The sequence below is a fragment of the Carcharodon carcharias genome, chromosome 2 (assembly GCF_017639515.1).
Source record: "Carcharodon carcharias isolate sCarCar2 chromosome 2, sCarCar2.pri, whole genome shotgun sequence".
In the NCBI taxonomy this organism is placed as follows: Eukaryota; Metazoa; Chordata; class Chondrichthyes; order Lamniformes; family Lamnidae; genus Carcharodon; species Carcharodon carcharias.
The window spans coordinates 126,836,207-126,863,211 of NC_054468.1; positions in this window are offsets into that span (position 1 = coordinate 126,836,207).

A 27,005-nucleotide genomic window follows, 5' to 3' on the forward strand; every position below is an offset into this window, starting at 1 on the left:
ATGTAGGTGCATTGGAGGAAGTTCAAAGGAGGTTTACTAGATTGATACCTGGAATGAGTGGGTTGTCTTATGAGGAAAGGTTGGACAGACTGGGCTTGTTTCCACTGCAGTATAGAAGAGTGAGTTGTGATTTGATTGAAGTATACAAGATTCTGAATAGCCTTGACAAGGTGGATGTGGAAAGGATGTTTCCTCTTGTGGGTGAGTCCAAAACTAGGGGGCACTATTTTTTAAAATTAGGGGTCGTCCTTTTAGGACAGAGATGAGGAGAATTTTTTCTGAGGGTTGTGTGACTTTGGTACTTTCTGCCCCTGAAGTTGGTGGAGGCAACGTCATTGAATGTTTTTAAGACAGAGGTAGATAGATACTTGTTAGGCAAAGGAATCAAAGGTTATCTGGATTAGATGGGAATGTGGAAATTGAAACACGAGAAGATCAGCCATGATCTTATTGAATGGTGGAGTAGGCTTGAAGGGCCGTATTGTCTATTCTTATTTCTATTTCTTATGTACCAGATGAGCTTTTTTTAAACAGCAATTGATTAGTAGGGAAATGGTGTTGGAGAAATTGATGGGATTGAAGGCCGATAAATCCCCAGGGCCTGATAATCTACATCCCAGAGTACTTAAGGAAGTGGCCCTAGAAATAGTGGATGCATTGGTGGTCATCTTCGGAGATTCTATAGACTCTGGAACAGTTCCTACAGATTGGAGAGTAGCTAATGTAACCCCACTTTTTAAAAAGGGAGGTAGAGAGAAAACACGGAATTATAGACCAGTCAGCCTGACGTTGGGAGTAGGGAAAATTCTAGAGTCCATTATAAAAGATTTAATAGCTGAGTGCTTGGAAAACAGTGGCAGAATCGGACAGAGTCAGCATGGATTTACGAAAGGGAAATCATGCTTGACAAATCTATTGGAATTTTTCAAGGGTGTAACTAATAGAGTTGATGAGAGGGAGCCAGTGGATATGGTTTATTTGGACTTTCAGAAGGCTTTTGACAAAGTCCCGCATAAGAGATTAGCGTGTAAAATTAAAGAGCATGGGATTGGGGGCAGTGTATTGAGATGGATAAAAAACTGGTTGGCAGACAGGAAACAAAGAGCAGGAATAAATGGGTCTTTTTCCAAATGGCAGGCAGTGACTAATGGGGTACTGCAGCGATCGGTGCTGGGACCCCAGCTACTCACAATATATATTCATGATTTAGATGAGGGAACTAAATGTAATATCTCCAAATTTGCAGATGACACAAAGCTGGATGGGAGGGTGAGGAAGATGCAGAGATGCTTCACTGTGATTTGGACAAGCTAAGTGAGTGGGCAAATGTATGGCAGATGCAGTATAATGTGGATAAATGTGAGGTTATCTGCTTTGGTAGCAAAAACAGGAAGGCAGATTATTATCTGAATGGCTATAAATTGAGAGAGGGGAATGTGCAATGAGACCTCAGTGTCCTTGTACACCAGTCGCTGAAGGTAAGCATGCAGGTGCAGCAGGCAGTAAAGAAGGCAAATGGTATGTTGGCCTTCATAGCGAGAGGATTCAAGTATAGGAGCAGAGATGTCTTGCTACAATTATACAGGCCTTGGTGAGACCACACCTGGAATATTGTGTGCAGTTTTGGTCTCCTTATCTGAGGAAGGATGTTCTTGTTATAGAGGGAGTGCAGCGAAGGTTTACCAGGCTGATTCCTGGGATGGCTGGACTGACATATGAGGAGAGATTGAGTTGGTTAGGATTATATTTGCTGGAATTCAGAAGAATGAGGGGGGATCTCATAGAAACCTATAAAATTCTAACAAGGCTAGACAGAGTAGATGCAGGAAGGATGTTCCCAATGGTGGGGGAGTCCAGAACCAAGGGTCACAGTCTGAGGATACGGGGTAGACCATTTAGGACTGAGATGAGGAGAAATTCTTCACCCAGAGAGTGGTGAGCCTGTGGAATTCACTACCACAGAAAGTAGTTGAGGCCAAAATATTGTATGTTTTCAAGAAGGAGTTAGGTATAGCTCTTGGGGCCAAAGGGATCAAAGGATAGGGGGAGAAAGCAGGAGCAGGCTATTGAGTTGGATGATCAGCCATGATCATGATGAATGGCAGAGCAGGCTCGAAGGACCGAATAACCTACTCCTGCTCCCAGTTTCAATGTTTCTAGTTATAACCTTGGTCAGGACAGTTCGGTGAAACCAGCTGACACTAATGTTTTGAGTGAGCAACAAATTTCCTGAATGTACTTTTCTCCTCTCTGCTGGCTCTGATACCTGTCCCTGCACCTTTAACGCTTGCTGCTGCCTTAATTAGTGCAGAGCTTTGCGCTTTGTGTGTGTGGAGCATGTCCTTATTGACCTGTCATTGGATAATCAGCCAGCGCGGCTCTAAACCCTCTTAAAGAAAGGGGAAGATTTGACATTAAACCCTGCCGTTTCCTTTCAGGGAGCTGAGGTCATTTGCAAAGCTACCCTCCCTCCAGAAAGGAAGTTCGAGCTCATCTGTGTGTTCCTGGGAGGGGATCAGGGCTCTCATTGGGTGTCAGGCTGCAGTGACTCAGCCCAGCCCCTGCTCAATGCTGCAGGGCTGCTCTTCAGCGATGCCGGCTTGAACTGAGCGACTCATGGGCAAAGGCGAGTGGCGGCGCGCACACACACACACATTCCGCTGAGGCAAGGCTGGTGCACACTCTGAGTGTGAGGATGGCGACAGCGCCACAGTACCGGAGATCCCCCAGGGACATTGCCAATGTGATGCAGAAATTGCAAGGTAAAGGATCTGCTGTTATTCTACAGTTGAAATAACATCCAACTGCCTGAATGTATTGAAGGGGGGGGGGGGGGGATGTTTGTTTGTCACATCGTGTGTAGCAATTATTGCAGAATATTCCTGTCTGTAAATTGTGTGTTTTGTAAAAAAAACTGGGGATATGTAAAGAATTGGCGTTGAAGGATTTTGAGTGCTGAATCACAAAGTGACTTTTTGTTGCGCTTCTGGTACTTGCATCCTCTATCCTTTCGAAGCTGCGAGTTTAAAAATAAATGAAGGCGAGCTTTAGATTTACGCTGAGATCTGAGGTTTTAACAGCGCTCGCCCGAAGCTGCAGGTTGGTGATGCTGGTTACAAGTTCGAGCGCCTGGATGGAGAGGTAAAATGTTGGTGCAGTATTAATCCATCTAGCAGTCAAGGGCACACGGTACAGCTAGCTGCACGATGTGATGACTGTACAGGAGGTATTTACACCTCACCTTGAACCCTGGTTGTCAGGGCATGCCGAAGAAAGGCTAGACTCTTGAAATCAAGGTTGCGTTTGAAAAAGCATTTCTCCCACCCCCCCCTTTAGTGTTTACTCTTGTTTCCAAGGGACCGATGCTGTTTTATTTGAACGCAGAATGCGTCGTACGAAAGCAGCAAATGCCGCTGCGAATCCGAAATGAAAACAAAGTGCTGGAAATAGTCAGCACGTCTGGCAGCAACGGTGGAGAGAGAAGCGGAGTTAACGGTGTAGGTCGATGACCTTTCGCGAAACTCAGGGCAGACATTCTAAAGGTCGCAATAGCAGCAGAGCTGCCTTTTTGGCCCAGTTTACCCGAAAAATGTGCTAGGTACAGGACTATGGGGTGGGGGCACGGCAGTGGGATTAGTTTTGGATTGCCGGTGTAATAATAATAAAACTGGAGCCAGTCTTTACATAGTTTTATTTACAGAGGTGTACATTGCAAACAAACACCTCCTCACCCAACAAGCACAGTTTTGGTCTGTTCCTATTTATAGGAGCGCAAGTGAATCCCCAGGCAATGCCCACCACCTGCATTGAATAAAACACAATTAAAAAAAAAACAATTAACATACAGGGCTTTGGGGAAAGAGTGAAGCGGTGGGGTTAGTTTGAGATTGATGCAGAGCTACTGGGAGAGAGCAGGGCAGTGAGAGTAGTTTTGGCGTGATACAGAGCTACTGGGAGAGAGCAGGGCAGTGAGAGTAGCTTTGGAGTGATACAGAGCTACTGGGAGAGAGCAGGGCAGTGAGAGTAGCTTTGGAGTGATACAGAGCTACTGGGAGAGAGCAGGGTAGTGAGAGTAGCTTTGGTGTGATACAAAGGACGGAAATTTTTGGTCCCATCGTGGCGGGACCTGTCACGGGAGATTTGGCGGCCCAGCCAAATACCCATTGACTTTCGGTGGGACCGGATGATCCCAGCGGTGGGTGGGGCTGGAAAATCCCACCCAGAGCTACTGGGAGATAGCGGGGCAGTAGGATTCATTTTGGATTGATTCAGGACAATGGGGAGAGAGTGGGGCAGTGGAATAATTTAGGATTGATATGGGGCTCTGGGGAAATTATGATGGGATTAATTTTTGTTGATCAGGAACCAGACAGACACAATGGCTTTTACACTTCATTGCAATAAATGATGGGTGGAATCAGTTGATTGTGGGAAAAATCCTCTCACTTGTACTTTTATTTAAATACACCTCTGGAAGGTTAAAAATATATTCAGCTTTGTATCATATTTAAGAAGTTATCTGCAGGAATGTTCATTCCTCCTCTGTATTCTTGTTCTGAACAATTCTTTGATCTTCCCTCCTCCTCCCTCTTCTGAAGGAAGGCTCTTTGCTTGGGTAAATTTTCACAACTGTCAATATCTGGTATCTCAACCAACTGCTCCCATTAATGTGTAATACAGGACTGCAAGAGTTAGTGAGCTATTATATTACATTACAACGGAACTACTCCTATTTTCAACTATCAGCATACATCTGACACAACCACACTCACGCGCACACTCACGCCCGCCACACACCTGACATGCATACAGTCACACTTGACATGAGCATGTGCACTCACATCGACAGACGCACACTCACACCTGATGCACACTCATAAGAACATAGGAAATAGGAACAGGAGTAGACCATTCGGCCCCTCGAGCCTACTCCGCCATTCAATAAGATCATGGCTGATCTTCTTATGTTTTGATTTCCACATTCCCATTTAACTCCAAGGAAATCAATCTACCTCTGCCTTAAAAATATTCAATGACCCCATCTCCACCACCTTTTGAGGCAGAGAATTCCAAAGTCGCACAGCCCCCTGAGAGAAAAAAATTCTCCTCATCTCTGTCCTAAAAGGGCGACGCCTAATTTTAAAACAGTGCCCCCTAGTTCTGGACTTACCCACAGGAGGAAACATCCTTTCCATGTCCACCTTGTCAAGGCTGTTCAGGATCTTGCAAACTTCAATCAAAACACCCCTCACTCTTCTAAACTCCAGTGGAAACAAGCCCAGTCTGTCCAACCTTTCCTCATAAGACAACTCACTCATTCCAGGTATCAATCTAATAAATTCCTTCGAACCACCTCCAATGCATTTACACCCTTGCTTAAATAAGGGGACCAAGACTGCACATAGCATTCCAGATGCGGTTTCACCAATGCCCAGTACAACTGAAGCAGAACATCTTTACTTTTATGTTCAATTCCTCTCATAATAAAGGATAGCATTGCATTGGCCTTCTTAACCACTTGCTGTACTCACACTCACACCTGATACACACACACTTGTGCCCGACACAGATGCACAGTCACGCCTGACACCCAACACAGACACACACAGTCACAACCAACACATGCATTCAACACACACCGCACATGCGCAAAGACACAATAAGGGCATTCAATTTCTGCCCTCCTTAACCTTGCACTAAATGCAGTTTCATTATTGCCCCTGTTGAATTCAGCTGACTCAACAAGACCTAGGTTTGAACGGTGTCACGTCCTGGCTCGGTTGCCCTGTTTTCTATGGAGCCAGGCTGCTGCTCTGAATGCTCCCTATGCTACCACACAATATTTACACGACTCTGTGTCCTTACATACTTAATTTTCTATTGAACTGATCAATATTTGATGCAGTGTACCACTAATTCTTAAATCTTCCACTCTGTAATTAAGCTTTCACCCTCCCTTAACACGAGGAAGAAGTGTCATGCTTTGAGGGCAGAGGTGCATAATTCAGATCTCACCCTGCCGTACCAGGCAATCTAAAAGGGGAAACTTTGTGGCCTTACAATATCTCACACTCCCCCCTCTCTTCATCTCTTTCCGTTGTCTGCTGCTAAAGATAGTGGTTCACATTGGGCAACAGTTCCACAGCAGAACCTCAGCCAAGTTGCCAACCCTCAGGGTGGGGGTTGAGGGTGGTGTGTGCCGTGGACAGTGAGTGCAGGTAGGCTATTTGACTGCATGGGGTATCACCGCCAAGCTTGACATGTTTATGTTCGACAATGTCCACTTTCCAGGTTTTCCATGTGTGCATCACAAGACCCTGGCCACAACCTGCCCTTGTTTTATCACATTTTAAAGGAAGTGCTCTCAAAGTTGAGGCACAGCACTGTTCAATTCCAAGAACCTTTTGGCACAAAGTTTAACTTCAGTTGGCAACTGCCACCTTCACCAGCACTAATCATTTTTGGACTTGTCATTGTGCCACCTTAGTCAGGGGGCGTTAACTTGCTCTGACCCTCCTCTTGAAGCACATGAGGATTTGGACATAAAACTCAGAGCCATGACCAGAGGAATTTGCTAAAACTCCCTCTCTGACCCAAAATAAAATCAGTGCAAATTCAAAATGATCTCCCGACTTCTTCCTCCCTCCCTGCTGTGCCAAGGACCCAGAGGTTGTCAGCCTTTGTGACCACTCCTCAGCCCCTTTCATTTAATATTTATTTGGACACACATCCCATCTCTGTGCAGCTTATTAAAGCAACTAACTGCACAGCTGAATCCTTGAGATAGGTGCAGGTGTCTGAGGTTTGCGGAAGTGGCCTGTGCCTGCTGCTATGATTCAATCATTACTCAATGTTCAGTTTGTCAGTTGCTTGTTCCTTCTCCTTTTGAGATGAATAGATTAATGAGGTCTTTGGTAAGAAGCTTTCCCTGCCCTCATCCAGTCCACATACAGTCCATTTAAGCTCATTCTCAAATAGATGACCACCCACAGAGAACTGTGTCTGTCAGTGCTTGGCTTATGAAACCACATGACTTTGTTTTCATGGAATGTACAAAGTCTGTTATTATTGATCAGTTCAATGCTGATGGATAGAGCAAGTGAACCTGCACCGTAACCAACATCTATAATCACTCAGCATTCTGAGCGAGAGCCCTTAGAGTACAGTTTAGAAAAGAGTAGGGCAGCGGTGGAACAAATGTGTTAATCTTACAGTAGAGGACGAAAGAATGGCAGACATCTACTAAATTAACTCATCTCTGTATTTAAAGAAGAACTTCAGGGACACCAGAGGAGGGGTCATAGGGGAACAACTAATTTAGATATTATAAATATCAAAAAAAGGAAGAGGCATTAAAAACAGTGAAGGGAAAGAAAGTTGTTCAATCGCCAAGCCCAGCAGCCTGGAATCGAGAGGGAGATCAGTGATGAAATAGCAGACACTCTGCTATGCACAGGCTGGGTCTCGTTTCTCTTGCAGAAAGAAGGCTGAGGGGTGGATCATGGAATCATAGATAACTGGTTACCACACAGAAGGAGGCCAATCAGCCTATCATTATGTCAGTGCTGGCTCTGGGGGGGGGGGGGGGGGGGGGGGGGGGGGTCATGTTACATGACTCCCAGCTCTCCAATTTGGCCTTGACAAAGGGTCTGTATTCCTTTTGCTTGGGTCCTTTGTCCTAGTAGGCAAATTGGCACTGGTTGGCCAGGCCTGGCTTGTAAAATGTAGATGGTCTGATAATTCCCTTTGATTTTGGTCTCTGCAGCCCTCAGGGGTCATCCGGGCCTCTTCAGAGATATCGAGGTGCAAATTTCTTCAATACTGCCAAATAACTTGTTTGAGGGTCACAGACAGACATTGCTATAGAATGTGAGATCTTAGTTCCGTTACAAATTCTTATCGTTACTCTTTGAATGCGAGTGGCACTGACAAAACCACATTTATTGCCCATCCCTAAGTTGTTCAAAGACCATTAAGAGTCAACTACATAGTCCAGCACCAGAGTAGCCCAGGGTGGTGGATAGTGACATGTTCCCTATGCTGAGGGCTGTCAGCGAATTGGCTCAGTTTTTACAACAACCTGGCAGTTTTTTTAGGGTGACTTTCTGGTGAATGCTCAGATTACCAAATTTATTGTAGCCTGGTTTTTGCCCTGGTAGGATTTGACCTCTGGCTCCGGACCCTAATCGGAGGCTGGTAAATTTTATACTCAAGTTTGGGAAAAGAAAATATTGGATAGTTGGAGACCAATTAAACTCACGCTTGTAGTAGGAAAATGATAGGAAACCATAAGGGACCATATTAATGACCACTTAGAAAAGCATTGGCAAACTGCAGAGTCAGCATAGATTTGTAAACAGTGGAGTCAAGGTTAACTAATTTAAATAAACTTCCTAAAGGGAATTACTGAATGTATAGACTAAAGGGATGCAATGGATTTAGTGTATTTACTGTTTAAAAACTTTTCATTTATTGCCACATAAGAGCTTTGTGACAATAAGGCTGTGTAGATTAAAGATAAGGGGGCTTAATTATTTTTCTACTGGAGCTGGGATCGGTGATGGGCAGCTGCTAAATTCCCTGGCTCCATCCATCCTGCCCCCTGGACCATTTTGGCAGAGGTGCGATGGTGGGGGAAGGAGGCTGCAGGGTTACCCGCCCACATGCAGAATGTAGCCAATGTGGCTCATTAAGGCCTGTTAAAGGAGGCTGAATTAGGATTTTCCAGTCGGCCTCCAAGTACCGCAGGCAGTGGGGACTGGCTTAACTACTTGGCCATGGTGGCCTCCCGACGGTAGACCGGGGGCCCAGCGCTTCAGGCAGGCCTTCAGGCCCTCCCCCTGCCTGCCTGGGTGCCCCCTGGCCACCCTGTAGAGAAGCAGCCAAACCCCCCCACCCCAAACACCCATCCCCTCCACCTCTCCCACAGCAGTGGCCTGCCATTTTCTAACTTAAATTTAAAGAAGTCGGGGAGAAGGCATCTCCATTTTGAAGTCCCTTCTCTCTTACTTTGCAGCCTGCTGCTCCTTTCAAGCTGGGAGGCCCCTGATTGGCCCTTCAGGTTCAAGAGCCAGGCTGCCAACCTTAATTGGATTGCCAACCCACCCCCTGGCTGTTAACCAACTGTTCTGAGGAAAATCACATTGAGTGACTGTTTCCCACGTAGTGCGGGTTTCCAAACTCTGTTAGAGCTTGATGGCAGGGTTCAAGAAGCACACACGGAATATCCTGCCCAAGATGTCAATATGGATTGAGGGATAGCTGGAAAACAGAAACTCAGAGAGTAGGAGGAAATGCAGGTGTTGTTTGGCAAGGCCTAGCTCATGGCGTTCCCGAGGGACACCTCTATTCTCTGTAGACGTAAGTGATCTTAGTGGGCATGGGTGGATCAAAGTGGGAGTAGCTTGTGGCTTATTCTAGGAAAGATAAACAAGAGATGGAAAAGATACATCATAGGTTTAACTGGGGTATCAGGTCACAGTTGTGATTCCTACTACCTAGTGTGAGACCTGAAAATCAATGGCAGTGTTTATTAAAGCGGAGATTAACAGGGATCTAATAGAAGCGTTCAAAACGTTGAGAGGGCTTGAAAATCTAAATACTGACAGATTGCTTCCAGTGGAACAGTGGAAACAGGATTGGGCCATTTAACCCTTTGCTCACCTCCTGCGGTCATGGCTGTTGGTGAATTGAAAACAAAGGGACACAGACTTGGGTCCATCGCTAAATAAATGGAAGAATGAGATCAGTAGATCCTTTTCAAGCCAACTATCATTGTAGAAGCAACACCACCATGCAGTGGTTTAGAAAAATAATAGGGAGTCTTAAGGGACCATGTTAATGGCTGCTCAGAAAGGCATTGGCAAACTGGAGAGAGTCAGCATGAATTTGTAAACAGAGGAGTCATGGTTAACTAATTTCCATAAACTTCCTAAAGGGAATTACTGAATATTTAGACTAAAGGGATGCAATGGATTTGATGCAATTGGTCAAAAATATTTCATTAATTGTCACATAAGAGCTTTGTGATGCTATGGCTGTGTATATTAAAGACAAGGGGCTTGATTTTTTTCAGTCCTGTGCTGGACAGGCGCTAAAAGTTCTCTGGCCCCATCCCGCCTCTTGGATCAGCTTTGCGGTGGTGGGAAGGCCCCACCAATGCCTTCTCAAAATGAGTGTGGGCAATAAATGCCAGCCTTGCCACCATTACCCACATCCTGGGAATGAATTAAAGAAAAAACAAACAGCTGTTGAAATATAGAATGCATTACTCCAATTAGCAATTGAAACTGAAGCAATCACTCTGACAGAGTTAGGTAAATATATGAGGAGGAAAAATCATTAAATGATCCAGGGATAGAGAAAGAAATGGGGTTAGAACAGAAACTTTATATTGCAGTAACAGGCTGGATAGGTAGGGAACTGGAAGTATTAATAGGAACATAGGACTGATGAGCAGAGTAGGGCATTCAGCCCTTGGTGCCTGCTCTGCCATTCAATAAGATCATTGCTAATCTGATTGTGGTAAACTCCATTTTGTCGTCTCCCCCTCCATAACCCTTGACTCCCATGTCTATCAAAAATCTGTCTAACTTAGCCTTGAATAAATTCGATGACCCTGCCTCCACTGCTTTCTGGGGAAGACAATTCCACAGACTAATGACCCTTTGAAAGAAAAAAATTCTCCTCATCGGCAGAGCTAGGCAAATACAAGGAGAAGAAAAGAGTTGACATTTTGAGTCCTCATGACCCTTCAACAGAACTGGGTCATGAGGACTCGAAACGTCAACTCTTTCCTTCTCCGCCGATGCTGCCAGACTTGCTGAGTTTTTCCAGGTAAGTCTGTTTTTGTTTTGGATTTCCAGCATCCGCAGTTTTTTGTTTTTATCTAAGCAAATACAAGTTCTATGGGCTTGCTGGCTTCTTCCTTTCCTTCTATAGAGTCAGGAATAATTTGGGGTAAAAATAGTTTCAATTACTTGTCTGAGGTTTGAAATTGGGTGGGAAAGAGTAACAGCAAATAAAGATAAACTAACTTTCAAACTATCTAACCTGTGTTTTGCTTTAACTTCATCATTCACAGGGGTGGTACAGTAAAGGGAAAGTGGCCAGTTTAAGACGCTCATTATGTAGAATCTCAGTCTGTAAAATATATTTAATGACGTCTTAGTAATTTATCCATTTCTTGGCATCACGGATCAAATTCAAACAGATGCCTGAAGGCAGCTTTTGTAAGGCAAGGACCTTGGAGAGAACAGAAGCACAGCACTTGGCCCATCATATCTGTGTTAGCGTCTTTCTCCACAAACAGCTACCCTCCCTAATTCAACTCTCCTGCACACTTGGCTTTAACGTTCCCCTTCTCCCAGCAACTATTTCATTCCCTTTCAAAGGAATTCTGCTGCACTAAGTTCGTGGCAGAGGATCCTGCATTCCCACTACCCTCGGTGTGCAGAAATTTTTATTTCCTATCTCCCCTTGATTTTTTTAATGTTGACGGTTGCCACCTGACTGACCACTGGGAACGCCTTGCACAATTGACTACTGGGAACACCTAGCACAATGCATAGCGTGGCCTGCTTAGCAGTTAGTAGTTTAGAATTGTGATTTGGGGTAGTGGTTAAGTCAATAAGTAGGTGAACCTTGGTTCAAATCCAGGCCTGAGCTATGCCATCTTACCTCAGTGGAGGGTGGAAGAGGGAGATAGTGGTTGGGTGCAAAAATGGTGGGCGTGGGAGATGCTATAGATGGTTTGTGTGCCCCTGATGTGCAAGTTCATTCTTTATATTTCAGGATTATGGTGGAGGTTTTATGGTACAGTGGTATTGTCCCTACCTCTGGGCCTGAAGCTCCGGGCTTAAGTCGCATTTCGGGACTTGATGGCCATGTTTGTAATGGGGCCAAAAAGGTTGATTATCGGCCTGTACATTCTTCCAATATGCCAGATGGCAGGTGGTAAGAGCAGGAGAGTTTCCTGGTCAGCTATACTGTAGAAGGCAGTGGCAAACCACGGTCGTAATTTGCCAGGAATAATTGTGGACCAATCCAATGGAAGTTCATGGTCGCCAATGCCCTCTTGAGTGCATGGTATCTGAAGGAGGGGGAGAATTACGCCTTCATGACCTCGGGACATCCCAAAGCACTTCACACCCGATGAACCACTTTTGGAATGTGGTCACTGTTGTAATGTAGGAAACAAGACAGCCAATTTACGCACAGTAAGCTCCCACAAGGAATAATGTAAATCTATTTCTGGGGATATTGGTTGAATCGGAGGAATGATTTTGGTCAGGGTACCTGGAGAATTCCCTGCTCTTCATCAGATAGCATTGTGGTATCTTTGACTGTCAGGGCTCTCTTTGCTTAAATATTTCATTCAAAATCCACCTCCGACAGTGAGGCATTCCCTCGGTACTGCATGGGAACATCAGCCTAGATTATGTGCTCAAGTCCCTGGACTTGATTCAGAGGTGAGTATGTTACTCACTGACGCTGAATCTTGTATTTCCCTTTCTTGCATTGCCTTGTAACATTTACAAAGCAGCAGAGACACAAGACTCAGGGATTTCATTCAAACGTGACCTTCTGACTCAGAGGCTAGAGTATTACCTTTCAACCAAATGTTTGCTGGATTATAAATATGGCTTTTTGCTACAGGCATGGGCCTGTATGAGCTGAAAGCAGGTTGCAAAGAAGATTTGAGAATTTTGGCCGGTTTTGTGATAATTGGCCTCTCGTTCTTGATCAGTAGTGGGAGCAATTGAATACTTGAGCAAGTCCAAAAGGATTACTGAACAAATCCTCGTTATTTAAAGCAATTATTGGAGGATGACAGGGTAGATTTAAAGTGTGACATTCAGATTTTAAATGTGACGCACAGATTTAAAAGTGCGACTGATATCAAGTACAATGTGACAGGCTGGATAAGCAGACTTTTAATTATGTAGGCAGTTAGACAGGCGAACAACATTGGAGCCTATTCAATGTTCCACCCATTCACTGAGATAGAGTGAAAACTGGGCAGGCTTATTACAAGTGTGTAACCCTTTCCTCTCTGTGTTAGCCCAGATGGTTCCTACCCAGCACCTATAGATGTTCCAAAGGCTGACTGCATGTACCTTTTGGCCCAGGAAAACAAAACGTACGCACGCCTTCCACCATGTATGTAAACAAAAACAGGCACCGTCCACTTGGAACTTGTCGTGGGGAATCTCCAACCCTCCCCTCAATTCATGAGAGTGACAGTGAGCAATCTTCACAAGAAAGGTCTTGAATACACAGTTACAAACCCCGTGGAGTGCATGGTGATCAGTTTACAGGAGGTCTGGGCCTGGATTTTTGCCAAGATCACTGGGATGCAGCATCGGGCTCGATTCTGAGTCAGGAAGCCGCATTTGTAAAATATAAAAAGTCAGTGTGGCTACAGCTGCTAAGTCATCAACATGGAGGGGGAATCCTTCCAAGGGATGGCCTTCCAAGGGATGGCCACAGCGATGGTCCTCTGGTACCCACTAGGAGGGGTGGGCTTCCGGAGCACTTCCTGGCAGTGGCTGGGCTCCGACCTCAGTGGGGTGTTGGGGACGGGGAGAGCTCTCCCCACTTCAATCCCGGAGATCTGGTGGCATCACCAATTTGACCCCAAGTGGAGACTTAATTGAGCTGAATTCGCTGCCTGCCACAGCTGGAGAGTAGCTAGTGCTGGTGAGATGCTGCCTTCAGCAGGATTGCTTGGAGATGTGATGGTGCAGGGGAGCTGCCCCACTGTGAGATTCTCCAGTTTTGTTCCTGCCTTTGCAGGACCCAGAAAATTCATTCACTGAGGTCTCGAGGAACCCGGTTTGATTCAGATGTATTGTTTGATGGAACCCAACTCAGTCAAAACCTATGGCACTCAGAGCCATAATTCAATCAGTCCCATCTCCCAGCATGGCAGATTTTAATGGATAGCAAACCAATTAAGGGGCAGCAACCAATCCAAATCCTTTGCTTGGTTCTCACGGAATTTCACTTGCCTCCGTGATGCCCAAGGCTCCATCAATCCTTGAAGCAGGAAGTAGCACACTTCCTTAGGGCAAAGTCCAAAAAAAAATGTCTAAATAGCAATTTTCAAAGGGGTTTGGGATTATTGCCGCTTGAGTTATTTTCTCCTGTCTTTCAGGAGGCCTCTTTCTCATGCACACGTTAACTGACCATCACATATTACGATCAACCTTCAGAGGGAGCTTATCGACTAAGGCTAGAAACACAGTCAGGGCTTAGATACTCCACAATCCCCAAATGTCTCAGTGAGTTTAGTGCTCCCTTTGGGAGTGGGATCAAGTTAGAATGAATAGTGTTACATCCCTATCTCTAATCTGTCCTTGTTTTGGACATAGATCATTGTTGGGTCAGTGAGTGAACAAAGTTATGTTCTGTTCTAACCTTGGTGAATAAGCTTCTTCTAAAAGTTGATAGCAATACATGATGGTCAGTTAATACATGCTAGAAAAAGAGTCCTCTTGAAAGACAGGAGAAAATAACTCCAAATGGGAATAATCCCTAATCCCTTTGAAAATTGCTACTCAGACATTCTTTTTTTGGATGTTGCACTAAGAAAGCATTCTATTTGCATCTCTATTGCATCTTTAACAGCCTCTGTACATCTGGAAGAACTTGCCAGCCAATTTTGAAGTGCACTCACTGTTGTAGTGTAAGAAAATATGGTAGCCAATTCGTGCACAGCAAGCTTCCACAGACAGGAATGAGGTGAATGATCATATAATCTGTTATTAGTGATGTCGGTTGAGGGGATAAATGTTGGCTGAGTTGCTGGGACAGCACCTCCGTTCTTTAAAATGGTGTTATGCGACCTTTTGCCTTGGAGGACAGAAGGGGCTCCAGATTAACATCTCACCTGAAAGACGGTAATTCTGACAGTGCATCACTCCCTCAGGGCTGTGCTGAAGACGCTGGAGTGGGGCTTGAAGCCACAACTGTGTGATTCGGAGGCAAGATTAGTACCCACACCTTATTGGAAATGATTCTGTGCAGGTTCTTTGCTGCTGAGCCCACCCTCTTCATAGGAACAGACTTGGTAACAACGTATGTGTGGTTGTTCAGAAATTGTTAATGCGCATGCATCTTACATGTATGGGGATTGGGCAGCTGTCTGTGCCAGTCTGGCAGTGCAAGGCATCAAGATAACCTCCTCTGATAGGAAATTGTAAAGAGGCAGATGTATGTATGTATCAACTGATACATGCTCTTGAGGGGCAGGGCGTTGTTAGGTTAGGTCATTGTGGTGGTGTTGAGCCTCACCACCTGTGTTTTCCTTCACCTTCCTGATTATGGGTGGGATCATAAACAGGGGCAGCTTCATAGAGTGAGCAAGACTCCATTCTGGAGTAAAAATGATCCCCATAGTCTAATTCTGGAAGGTAAGTTAGTGTAATATCTTTGCAGAAAACATCCCTCTCCGCCTGTTGTAAAAGATTAGAGGTTCTGGCACTGAGCTGCCTCTCATTCTGATACTGTGCCCGTAAATAAGAAAAGCACTGTTCAGGAAATAGAAACTGCCAGCCGGAAATGAGTTGGCAGCCGTGAGCCTTTTGAAAATCCTGTGAGCCTCTATTGGAAGGTCTCAGTGGCCATTTGTGTGCAGACTGGGAGCGCTTTGAGATTCCTGCCCTGTTAACATTGCACATAACTCAGAGATTCCAGGTAGAACATTAAGGAACGACTTCAGGGTCTCTGAGTCAAGCTACCGAGAAGCCCATGCCTACCTGCCCAACGTTCGGCACGATTCTCTGCCCACAGAGACTTACCCACTTACTTCAGTCCAGGGAGTGCAGGCTAGCTGGGACTAGACTGACCATTAGGAATTTAGTTTGCAGGAATATCTGGAGTCGAGCCGGAAGATTCCCAGCCCCTAGCAGCTTCCTGTGAGAAGGAAAGAACTTGCATTCATATAGTGCCTTTCACATTCACAGGCTGTCCTAAAGCATTTTACAGTCAATGAGGTACTTTTGAAGCTCAGTCACTGCTGGCTGTACTGTAGGAAATGTGGCAGCCAATGTGTGCATAGCAAGCTCCCACAACCAGCAACGTGATAATGACCTGATAATCTCTCTAAGGGATTTTGGTTGAGGGATAAACATTGGCCAGGACTCTGGAGGAAACTCCCCTGCTCTTCTTCCAATCGAGTCATGGGATCCTAAATGTTGACCTGAGAGGGCCTCTGTTTAATATTTAAGGAAGATTCCTCCAAAGGTACAACAGCTCCCTCAGTACTGCAATGAAGTGTCAGCATGGGTGATGTGTTCAGGCCTCTGGAGTGGAGTTTCAACCCACAATTTTCTCACTCAGATGTAAACACACCACGATTAAGCCAAGGCCATCGCATGATAGAACCCCCCCAACCCCACTCTTAAATGATTGCAAAGTTTTCACCGCCACTGCTCTATCTGCAAGGCTGTACCATGTAATAGTCACCTTGTGTGAAGAGGTACTTAATGTAATTCCTAAATGTGCTGTGTATTAATTTGACCTGCATCTCTTTTCTTCCATGACTCTTCATAAGGTTGACCGATGGAGGTGGCCATCAGTGCCAATGCCTGAGACATCACAGCATTCGTGGCCACAATAGACTCCACCTTCAGAGCACCAAGCTGCTCCACAAGTACCTATTCAGTGTCTGATCCCTGAAATTCAGCATCTGTGCCCAATGAGCAGAGCTTGGAGTGTCCTGCACCCTCTGATGGGGACTCTCCACGTCTGCTGCTGCTCACATGTGATGTGCTCCTCACCATTAGCCACTCTTTCTCTCTGTGACGCTGAACCCACCGTGGTGTGTGTATCCGCAGTGGTGGAGGGTGTGCATGTGTCATGCAGTGGTGTTTACTTAATGTTCTCCTCCTTTGAGGACTGCCTCCCCCCTGATTCAGCAGCATCCACAGGAAAGTTACGGTGTAGAAAGAGGCCATTCAGCCAATCATGTCTGCACCAGCCAAAAAAAAAAGAAGAGAAGAAAAGACACTAACCCCTCATTTTTAATCCCACTTTCCAGCACCTGGTCTGTAGCCTTGCAGGTTACAGCACTCCAGGTGCAGATCCAGATACCTTATAAATGAGTTGAATGTTTGAGTCTCAACCACAAATTCAGGCAGTGAATTCCAGACACTCACTATCCTCTGGGTGAAAAAGCTTTTCTCATGTCCCCTCCAATCCTCCTTCCAATCACCTTAAACCTCTGCCCCCTGGTAACTGACCCCTCAGCTAGGGGAAACAGGTCTTTCCTATCTACGCCCCTCATAATTTTGTACACCTCAATTAGGTCACCCCTCAGCATCCCCTGTTCTAAAGAAAACAATCCAAGCCTATCCAATCTTTCTTCATAACTGCAAATTTCCAGCCCTGGCAACATTCTTGTCAATCTCTTCTGTACTCTGGACAACCAAAAGATAACCCAGTGAGGCAGGCAGCATTGAAAATGCTTCGGACAGTGAGATGAGTGTGATGGATGAAGGTTGGTGAAACATTTACAGTGCTGGATCCATGTCCTCAGCACCACATTCCAGATGCTCACCTCCTCTGCAACCTCCAGCTGATCCTGTTTGGTGAGGCTGGCTGGCCCCCTCCTGTCGTCCCCTGGAAAGAGGACTTCTCTCAGTGCCCTGGCTGCTGTCAGCATTCTCTCCAGGGAAGTGTCCGTGAACCAGGGTGGGGGTGGTAAGGGCAGACTTTTGTGCCTTTTATCCATTTTTCTCCTCTTTAGTTATGTTAGCTGTGGCTCAATTAGTAGCACTCACCCATGAATCACAAGGTTCTAGGTTCAAATCCTACTTGAGTGCAAAAATCAAGGCTGACAATGTAGTGAGGGAGTGTTGCATTGTTGGATGTGTTATCCTTTGGAATAGGATGTTAAACTGAGGCACTGTCTGCCTGCTTGGGTGGATATTAAAGATCTTATGCCACTGTTTTGAAGGAGAGTAAGAGAATTATCCCCAGTGTCCTGGCCAATATTTATCCCTCAATGAACATCACAAAAACAGATTATTTGGTTATTATCACATTGTTGTCTGTGGGAGTTTGCTGTGTGCAAATTAGCTGCTGCATTTCCTACATTAAAACAGTGACTAGGCTTTAAAAGCACTTCATTGGCATGGAGCGCTTTGAGACATCAGGTCGTTGTGAAAAGTGCTATATGAAGTGCAAGTGTTTTTTTTTTCTGTCTCACACTAAGTGACTCACACCACACGGTGCTGTCACTGTGAGTGCTGCCGGGGGTCTCTTTAAATGGATGTCCTGCATTGCTGGTTTAGACTTGACATCCTGCCAGATCTCCCTAATTGGATGGCAACCCAGAAGTGAACTGTTAATTGGTTTGTTCTGAAAATGAGCGACCCGAAAGCCCGCTAATTGGGAATCAGGTTTGCAACACTGAAATAGACTGGCCATTCCATTGCTCCTGAGGCTAAGGCAGTAAGATTCCACACACAACATTTGTTTAACGTCTCTGACGTTTCCCTATTCCCCCTTATAATTTCTCCTGTTTCAACCTCAAAGGAACTCAAAGGATTTGGCTAATCTTTTGCTTTTTACATAGCTGCCAAAGATGTTGCAATCTGTACTTTTATATTTCTTTCTCGTTTATGCTCGTATTTGATTTTCTCCCTCTTTCTCGATTTGGACAGTATCTAAAACTCTCCCGATCCTCAGGCTTACTACTCTTCTTGACAATGTTATAAGCCTTTTTAAAAAATCTGACTTCTTTACTTATCCACAGGTGAATCACTTTTTCTTTCTCAATGGAATGTAGATTCATTGAGAAGCATAAAACGTTCATGATTGCTAATCTACCATTATCCTTTTTAATCTAATTGCTCTACCTACCTTAAGAAGCTAGCCATTCCTACCCATGTGATTGGCTATAATTAAATTCAAGACTCTGTTTCCAGACTTATGTATAGTACTCCCAAACTCAATGTGAAACTCTATCATATTATGATTGCCCTTTCCCAGAGGATCTCTTGGTATGAAATTACTAATTAACCCTGTCTCATTACACAAAGCAAGATCTAAAATAGCCTGTCCCCTGACTGGCTCCACAACATAATGCTCTAGGAAATTGTCTCGAATGCATTCTACAAACTCCTCCTCCAGACTACCTCTGCCAATTGGATTTGACCAAGCCACATGAAGATTAAAGTCTCACATGATTATTGCTTTGCCTTTGTTAAAAGCTCCTCTTATTTCTTCGTTAATACTCTGTCCAACAGTTTAGTTATTGTTGGGAGGCTTAAACTACTCCCATCATTTCCTGACCCTTATTATTTCTTATATTCACCCACACTGATTCTTCTGAGTCAAGATCCTTCCTCACTCCTGGTTTTATGCCATTCTCTATTATCAAGATAACTCTCAACTTTTCCATTTTCTCTGTCTTTTCAAAGCATCAAGTACCCTGGAATGTTTATTTCCCAACCTTGGTCTCCAAGCCATCACCTCTCTGTAATGGTTATTAGGCCAAACCCTCCTCCTACTCCTTCAGGTACCATTACCTAAGAGGACATTGGTGACCACAGACTTCTATTGGATTGGTCCATGATTATGCTTGGCAAAGTACTGCAGTGGTTTGCCATTGCCTCAGCAGTATGGCTGACCAGGAAACTCTCCTGCTCTTGCCGCCTGCCATCAGGCGTATTGGAAGGGATTACAAATCAACCTGTTTGGGCATGTTATGGACGCACATTCCATGGTCATCAAGTCCTGAAGTGGGACTTGAACCCAGAGTTTCAGGCAGGGATGCTACCATTGCACTGCAAGACCTCCTCATCGGCCATACCCATTTATCTCTCTTTGTGCCATTAATTTGTCTGTCCTGTTACGAATGCTTGGTGCATTCAGGTAAAGCACCTTTAATTTGAAATTTTTCCAATTTTTTTTCTTGATTTGGCTTGATTCACTGACTGTCAGATGTGATTATTGCTGAAAAAGAGACATGCTGCAGAAGCTTTTTGTCTTGCATTCATCAGGATAGACACAAGAATACCAAATTTCAAAGGGAGCAGCAATCTGTATTGCATCAGAAAAGATGATTGGTTGGCAAGTCAGTTCTGATTGTTCCAGTTGTTGCCATAGAGAATGCATCAAACTTTTTGTCCCTTCCTGTCAAAATCTGCATATCTGTATTCAAATTGTTACACTACTTAAAGGCCTTAAAGTTTCTCTTTATAAGTTTCCCTTCACTTGAATTTTCCCCTCACATTTTACTTTAAAGCTCTAACTACTATAGAACCATAGAAAAGTTACAGCACAGAAGGAGGCCATTCGGCCCATCTTGTCCATGCCAGCCCGAGGACACCCAGGTGCCCTTTCTAATCCCACCTTCCTGCACCCGGCCCATAGCCCTGCAGCTTACAGCACTTTAGGTGCAGATCCAGGTACTTTTTAAAACAGTTTAGAGTTTCTGCCTCTACCACCAACTTGGGCAGCGAATTCCAGACAACCACTACCCTTTGCGTAGAAAAGTTCTTCCTCATGTCCCCCCTACACCTTCTGCCACTTATCTTGAATCTATGTCCCCTGGTCTTAGAATTCTCCATCAAGGGAAAAAATTTTATCCTGTCCACTCTATCTATTCCCCTCATAATTTTGTACACCTCAAACAAGTCACCTCTCAGCTTTCTTTGTTCTAAGGAAAATAACCCCAACCTATTCAATCTTTCCTCGTAGCTACACTTTTCTGACCCTGGCAACATTCTTGTAAACCTCTTCTGCACTCTCTCCAGAGCTATTACGTCCTTCCTGTAATGTGGTGACCAGAACTGCACACAATACTCCAGTTGTGGCCTCATCAGTGTTTTATACAATTCCAACATTATATCCTTATTTTTATATTCTATACTTCTGCCAATGAAGGAGACCATTCCATATGCCTTCTTTACAACCTTGTCTACATCTCTAGTTATTCATTTTTTCCAGGACACCAGCTGCCCAGTTTAAGTGGAGCCCATCCCAACGGAACAGCTCCCTCTTGCCCCTGTACTGGTGCCAGTATCCTATCAATTGAAGCCCATGTCTCCCATACCACTCTTTGAGCCACGCAATTAATTCTCTGATCTTTTTGACCATATGTCAATTTGTGCGTAGCTTGGGTAGGAATTCAGATTATTACCTTTGAGGTCCTGCTTTTGAATCTGGACCTTGGCTTTGAAAACTCCCTCACTAGAACCTCATTCCTCCTTCACTGATTCCTTCACTGGACCCCAACAACTAAATCCTCCTTTTTTCCACTCCAGCCATGAGGAAATATCTTGAACCCCTGGCACTGGGCAGGCAATACAACCTTCCGAAATCTTGGTCGCAACTGCAGGGAACAGTATTTGTCCCCCTGACTTTATTGCACCCTACCACTATCATATTCTTTCACACCCTTTCTACTTAAATAGCCTCCTGTGCCATGGTGCCATGGTCAGTTTGCTCACCCAGCCCGCAGACTTTGCCTTCATCCACGCAGTTAGCAAGAACCTTGGACATCTTTTATAAGAGGAACCTCATCCAGCGGTAAAATCTCTAGGCACTCTGAGGACACGGGTTGGATCTAAGTGTCAGATTCCTAAACGCTGGTTCAAAATTTTGCAATTTGCGGCATGTCTGCTGGTTGGCTTTTGTGTTTTCAACCCATCAGCTGGAGGTAGCCTGGGATTGACCAGGTCAAGGATGAAACTTGGGACCTCTTTGATCTTTGTGGTTTTAAATTCTTGCTGCATACGATGACAAGTCCAGTACATCTACCTACACTCGGATAGTTCATATGGTAATGATTGAGAGTTGTGTGCTGCATGTACCATGATATACAGGGAGCTTATAAAGTCCTGGAGCAACTTTAATAACTTTGGATAGAAACAAACTGTAAGTGGCATATGAAGGCATAATTCATAAAGGTTTTTTGAATGTGAATACTGTTCATTTTGATTATGGTATTCTGTTCTGCTAGCCGTAACACACAGTCACCTTTTCTTCTAATGTGGCATTTTTAGCCCATTTCAGCATCTGAGATAAAATTAAAATATTGACAAAATATTAACAATGGCATTGACGTTAAAAAATTTGAATGAAGCTTTCATATGCCATTTACAGTTTGCTTTTCTTTGTGTGCACATTTTATTTATTCATTCATGGGATGTGGGTGTTGCTGGCTAGGCCAACGTTTATTGCCCATCCCTAATTGCCCTTGAGAAGGCCCTTGAGCTGCCTTCTCGAACCGCTGCCGTCCATGTGGGCATCGCGGACCCCTGCTCCTGAACCACCTACCTCGTAAACTTAAGATAAAAGCAAAATACTGCAGATGCTGGAAATCTGAACTCAAAACAGAAAATGCTGGAATGACTCAACAGGTCTGGCAGCACCTGTGGAGAGAGAAACAGAGAACAGAGTTAACGTATCGAGTCCGTAGGTACGGACTCAAAACATTAACTCTGCTTCTCTCTCCACGGATGCTGCCACCTGCTGAGTTATTCCAGCATTTTCTGTTTTTACCTCATTAATATCCCTCGCTTTGCATCCCACTGGGGGAGCCGCTTCAACTTTAATAAACATCCAAAGTTTATTAAAGTTGAATGCTGCACAAAGACCTTATAAACATCCTGTATATCTAAATGAAACTAAATGGGCGCGCTGACATAAATTGATGCCAAAGCTATCGATTGTTTTCTGCACTGCTCCCGGCAGATGTAGCTCTCTACAGTGACGTTTGGAGAAAGTTGCCTGTGCTTGTTGAATTGCTTGAACCCAGTGAGTCTGAGTTGGGCAAATTCCTAGTTGGGCCTCGGCACCGACTTGCCGGGTTATCCGTTGTTTCCTATGGTCCAGTGGATCAGGGCCCTGAGCAAAATCTCTTCGAATAAGCTTGGGAATAGGGATGAAACAGATGTTCATTGCTCCATCCATTCATTTCAACCACGTTGACATATGAATTTACAATGGTAAACGTTGACCAAAGGAATATAACCAAAAATTGTGACAATAGGAAGTGGGCAAACTGTGCAAGATTTTTTAATGTTTGGATGTGGGAGGTGACATTAAATGGAATTGCCACTGAACCTTATGCACGTGTGTTTTAAAAACTGCAGTGTGGGGATTTGGTGTCTGTGCCCTCTAGCGGGCAGGGGAACCATGCTTAAAGAGAGCAAAGGTCAGAAGTTCTCTGACCCTCTTGCTCCATGACATGGCTCCCCAATGGCACGTGAAGCAAGGGAAGTTCGTGAGGTAAGGGGTTTGGGAGCAGGGGTCCGCACTACCCACACGTGGAGGAGATGCATCGGGACTGCAGCCGCTTTCAGAATATTTAATAACACGATCAGACTTGGCACACTATAAGATTAACCACAGGGAGCACTTTACTTCTGTCCACGACCCCCTCCCCACCACACCTTGCAGTTCTCTTCCGTCACGTTTTGCTAAGTCTCCCTCTCTCAACTGTAGGGAAATCCTGCACTTTTTAACATTAGGTCGCCAACTCTGCTTGTGTGGATTCCTGGAGGTTTCATCACATGGCTGACCCCTCACGCTCCCACCATTGGCTCCCCATCATGGGTGTCTTCATAGTGCCCTGCCTTCCCACACCATTGAGACCGTGTTCAGACTCTGTTATCCAATTGGATGATTGCTGACTGTCAATCAACAGCTTTTTCTTCCCAACTCCAATACTTTTATAAGGAAACTGTTTTTAAAAAAAAAAATGAAGAAAAACACAACGGGCTGAGTTTTTAGGTCCAATGAGAGTGAGCAGGAAGGTGGGTGTGAATTTAAACTGCCACATGACATTCCCATTTGCCAGCTCCATTCCATGTAAATCTCCCACCCCCAACCCCCCGGCCATTTTCCCCGCGGTGGGATGGAAGGACTGTGGCAGGGCTACATGCCCCCAAGTGGCGGGTAGCCAGTTGACCTTGTTAAAGTCAGCCCAGGAGACCAGTGCTCCAGGCAGACATTGAGACCCTCCTGCCTGCTCGGCTTCAGCTGCAGCAGCAGCAGGCCCCTCACCAACACCCCCATGTGGAAGGGATTGCCCCTCCACAATGGTGGCCCAGTAACTGAGATCACCTTTCAATTTAAAGTTTAAAAAAAGTTGGAGAGAGGGTGCCTCCATTTTGGCACACCCCCTCTCTCTCACTTACCCAAAAAGGCAGCCTGCTGCTTCCTCAGTGCTGGAGAACGTACTGCTGGTCCTCCAGCTCCAAAAGCCCGCTCACCCACCCTTTAATTGGATGGCAAGAGGCCCCCCCACCCTTCCCCAAACATGGTCACCTATTGGACAATTTGGTGAAAATGACTGCTGGGTGACTTTCCCACCCCTCCCCTAACAGTGCGGGGTTTCTGGCCCCATTTGACTCTGACGGCAGCATCCTGAAGCAGGGGGCTGGGGGTTGGTGCGGGGAGGGTGTGTTGCGGGGAGGAAAACCTTCCCGATATTTTCTCCTGGCCTGCTTGTACCAGGTGTGCTGGAGACCCATCTTCAGTTGCTGGCCAATTCTGGAGGGTCAGCAACCGCACTGGACATGGACGCTGTGAGGAGTTGGTCATGTTGTTCCATTCAGTGACTCCCACCTGACCTACAACGTCCCCTACCCGTTATTGTGTGGTGGCATGGGCCAGCCGATGTAGCTGGGAACGTCAAGGGTGAAGATTGAAGTAAGAATGGGCGCTGCCCTCCTCCTTGGCTCAGTCCCACATTGATTGTGTTAGGGTGACATTCCCGCTCACTGTGGCTCATTTAATTGCAATACAGAAGTAAAGCCAACCCAAAACAATATTAAACAGGATCCCGTTTAAAAGGGCATGTCTAGACAAGTTTATTTATCAAGACCTGCAAACACAATTACAATCAGTAGGAGACCCAAATAACTTTCTGTCACTGAAGGATAGAGCAAATATAAACACATTCTTCCTTTTCTGTGCTGGCATTTTTTTTTAATATTCTTTACTCTGCAGGCATCTGGATGGGACATTGGGTGGGAATTTTTATGATTTGTGCCAAGCTTAGCTGTAGTGGGAAGAAGCCGGGCAGAATTCATTTCTTTAAGCGGGCAGTGTTAGAGGCTGAGGGCTGAATTTTCAGCAGCAGGGAACAGGAGCCGAGGCTGATTCCGGATCTCGAACCCAACCTCCAGTGATGGGGGTGGGGTAGTGGGGTTAAAGGGTCACTCTTTGATACGCCCCTTAATTGGCACGGAGACAGGTTTCCTGTGCAATTAAGGGCAGCAGGTGAGCGCTCAAAGCTGGAGGGCCAATCAGAGGTCTTCCAACTTGAGAGGAGCAGCAACCTGCAGTAAAGAGTAAATAACTGAGAGGCTGTTCCAAGATGAAGGTGTCGTCTCACCAACTTCTTTAAAAACTCAAAAAAAAATAGAAGAAGGAGCATGACCACCACTGCAGGTGGGGTGAGAGGGAATCCCACACTCACTCAGGCAAAGAGGGGCTGTAGGCCTGCCTGGAGCACTGTTGTCACCACACCCCCCAGCCTGCCTCTGACTACCCTCCTCCAGGCAATTAAACTGTCCCCCACCACTCCAGGAAACTGGAGGCTGACTGGAAATCCCTCGTCGTCTTCTTTTAACTGCCTTCAGCGAACCTAACTGCCTGCTTCCCCTAAAATGGCCAACACTGGGGCTACTGACATGCTGGCTGGCACCGCTAAATTTTGGCCTTCATTCGTCTCATTTCCTGACCTTGGCGGGGTCCAATAATTCTGCCCCAAGAGTTTGTAATTCTCTTTTTTCTTTTGTTGTTCATTAAGATCAATGCTGGAGAACTGGAAATCCTCACATTTCAGGCACCCAATGTCCGCATTGAGCGCACCCATATCTCTAATACCGCATTGATGCTGTCAATGTCTTACTCGTTTTGGGGGAACCTTCTCATTCTATTGCTGTCTATGTAAGTGACATTGTTTGCCCTGGAGAGAATGTCAGTCACCAGCTTGATACACCTGCTTGAACTGCAGATTCACGAATCTCATTGCTCCTACTGGGAGGTCTTGTGATGCAGTGGGGTAGGGCCCCTGCCCCTGAACCAGAAGCTCTGGGTTTGAGCCCCACCCCAGGATTTAATGGTGAAACCAGTTTGCAATCATCCATTTCACACGTCAATGGTGGGCTGCTTTTCCCACTGCCACAAGTCGGGAATGCATCTACATGTAATTATAAGCCCTGCTCACCGGAATCATCACCCCCCCCAACTCCACCTCACGCTGGATCATCCAGGCACATCGGCAGGAAAACACACTGGCCCAGAATGCATCTTGACAAGTGTGACGCGCAGAAGTCGGGACTTATCATTCGGGCCTTGCTCATGTCACAGACACCTGAGGAGTAGGCGATACTGGAGCCCAACAGCTACCAGACTCTGGAGGAACACGTGCTTCATGTGCTGGGTGGATTCTGATGGACATGGCTTTGCCCCGAAGCAGCTCAGGGAAGGTGGAAAGTCATCGTTGATGCTTCGCGACATCAGGGGCCTGGCCATGAGCTGCTATAGATGATTGTCGAGGGGGTGGAGAGGAAGGTCTAGGTTTGACTCGGGAGAGGAAGGTTTATCAGGGAGGGTGGGAGAAGAAGGTCTAGGTTTGACTGGGAGGGGAAGGTGTACTGGGTGGGGGAGGGGGGGGTGAGGTTGGGAGGGGAGGGAGTATGGGGGAGAATGTTTTAATGGGGTAGAATGCGGCAACTTGGAGGTAGGTGTAGGGGTTGGGGGAAGGTGTAAGGAAAGGAGTTTGGAGGGGGCAGGTGGAGGACGGAGTAAGATTGGGAGAAGAAGTAAGTGTGGAGGAAGGAGTAAGGGGGAGTGGGGGGTGGTTAACCAGGTGAACATGCAAGGGAGGCTTCTGTGGGGTTGATGACTGCCTCCTGGGGAGCGAATTGAGGATGGGCATGGCCGGAGGGAATGGTGAGTGAGTGAGAGAGGGCAGAGTGAGGCGGGAGAGTGAGGGAGCAACGGTAATGGTAGGAGGAACTGCGAAGATGGTT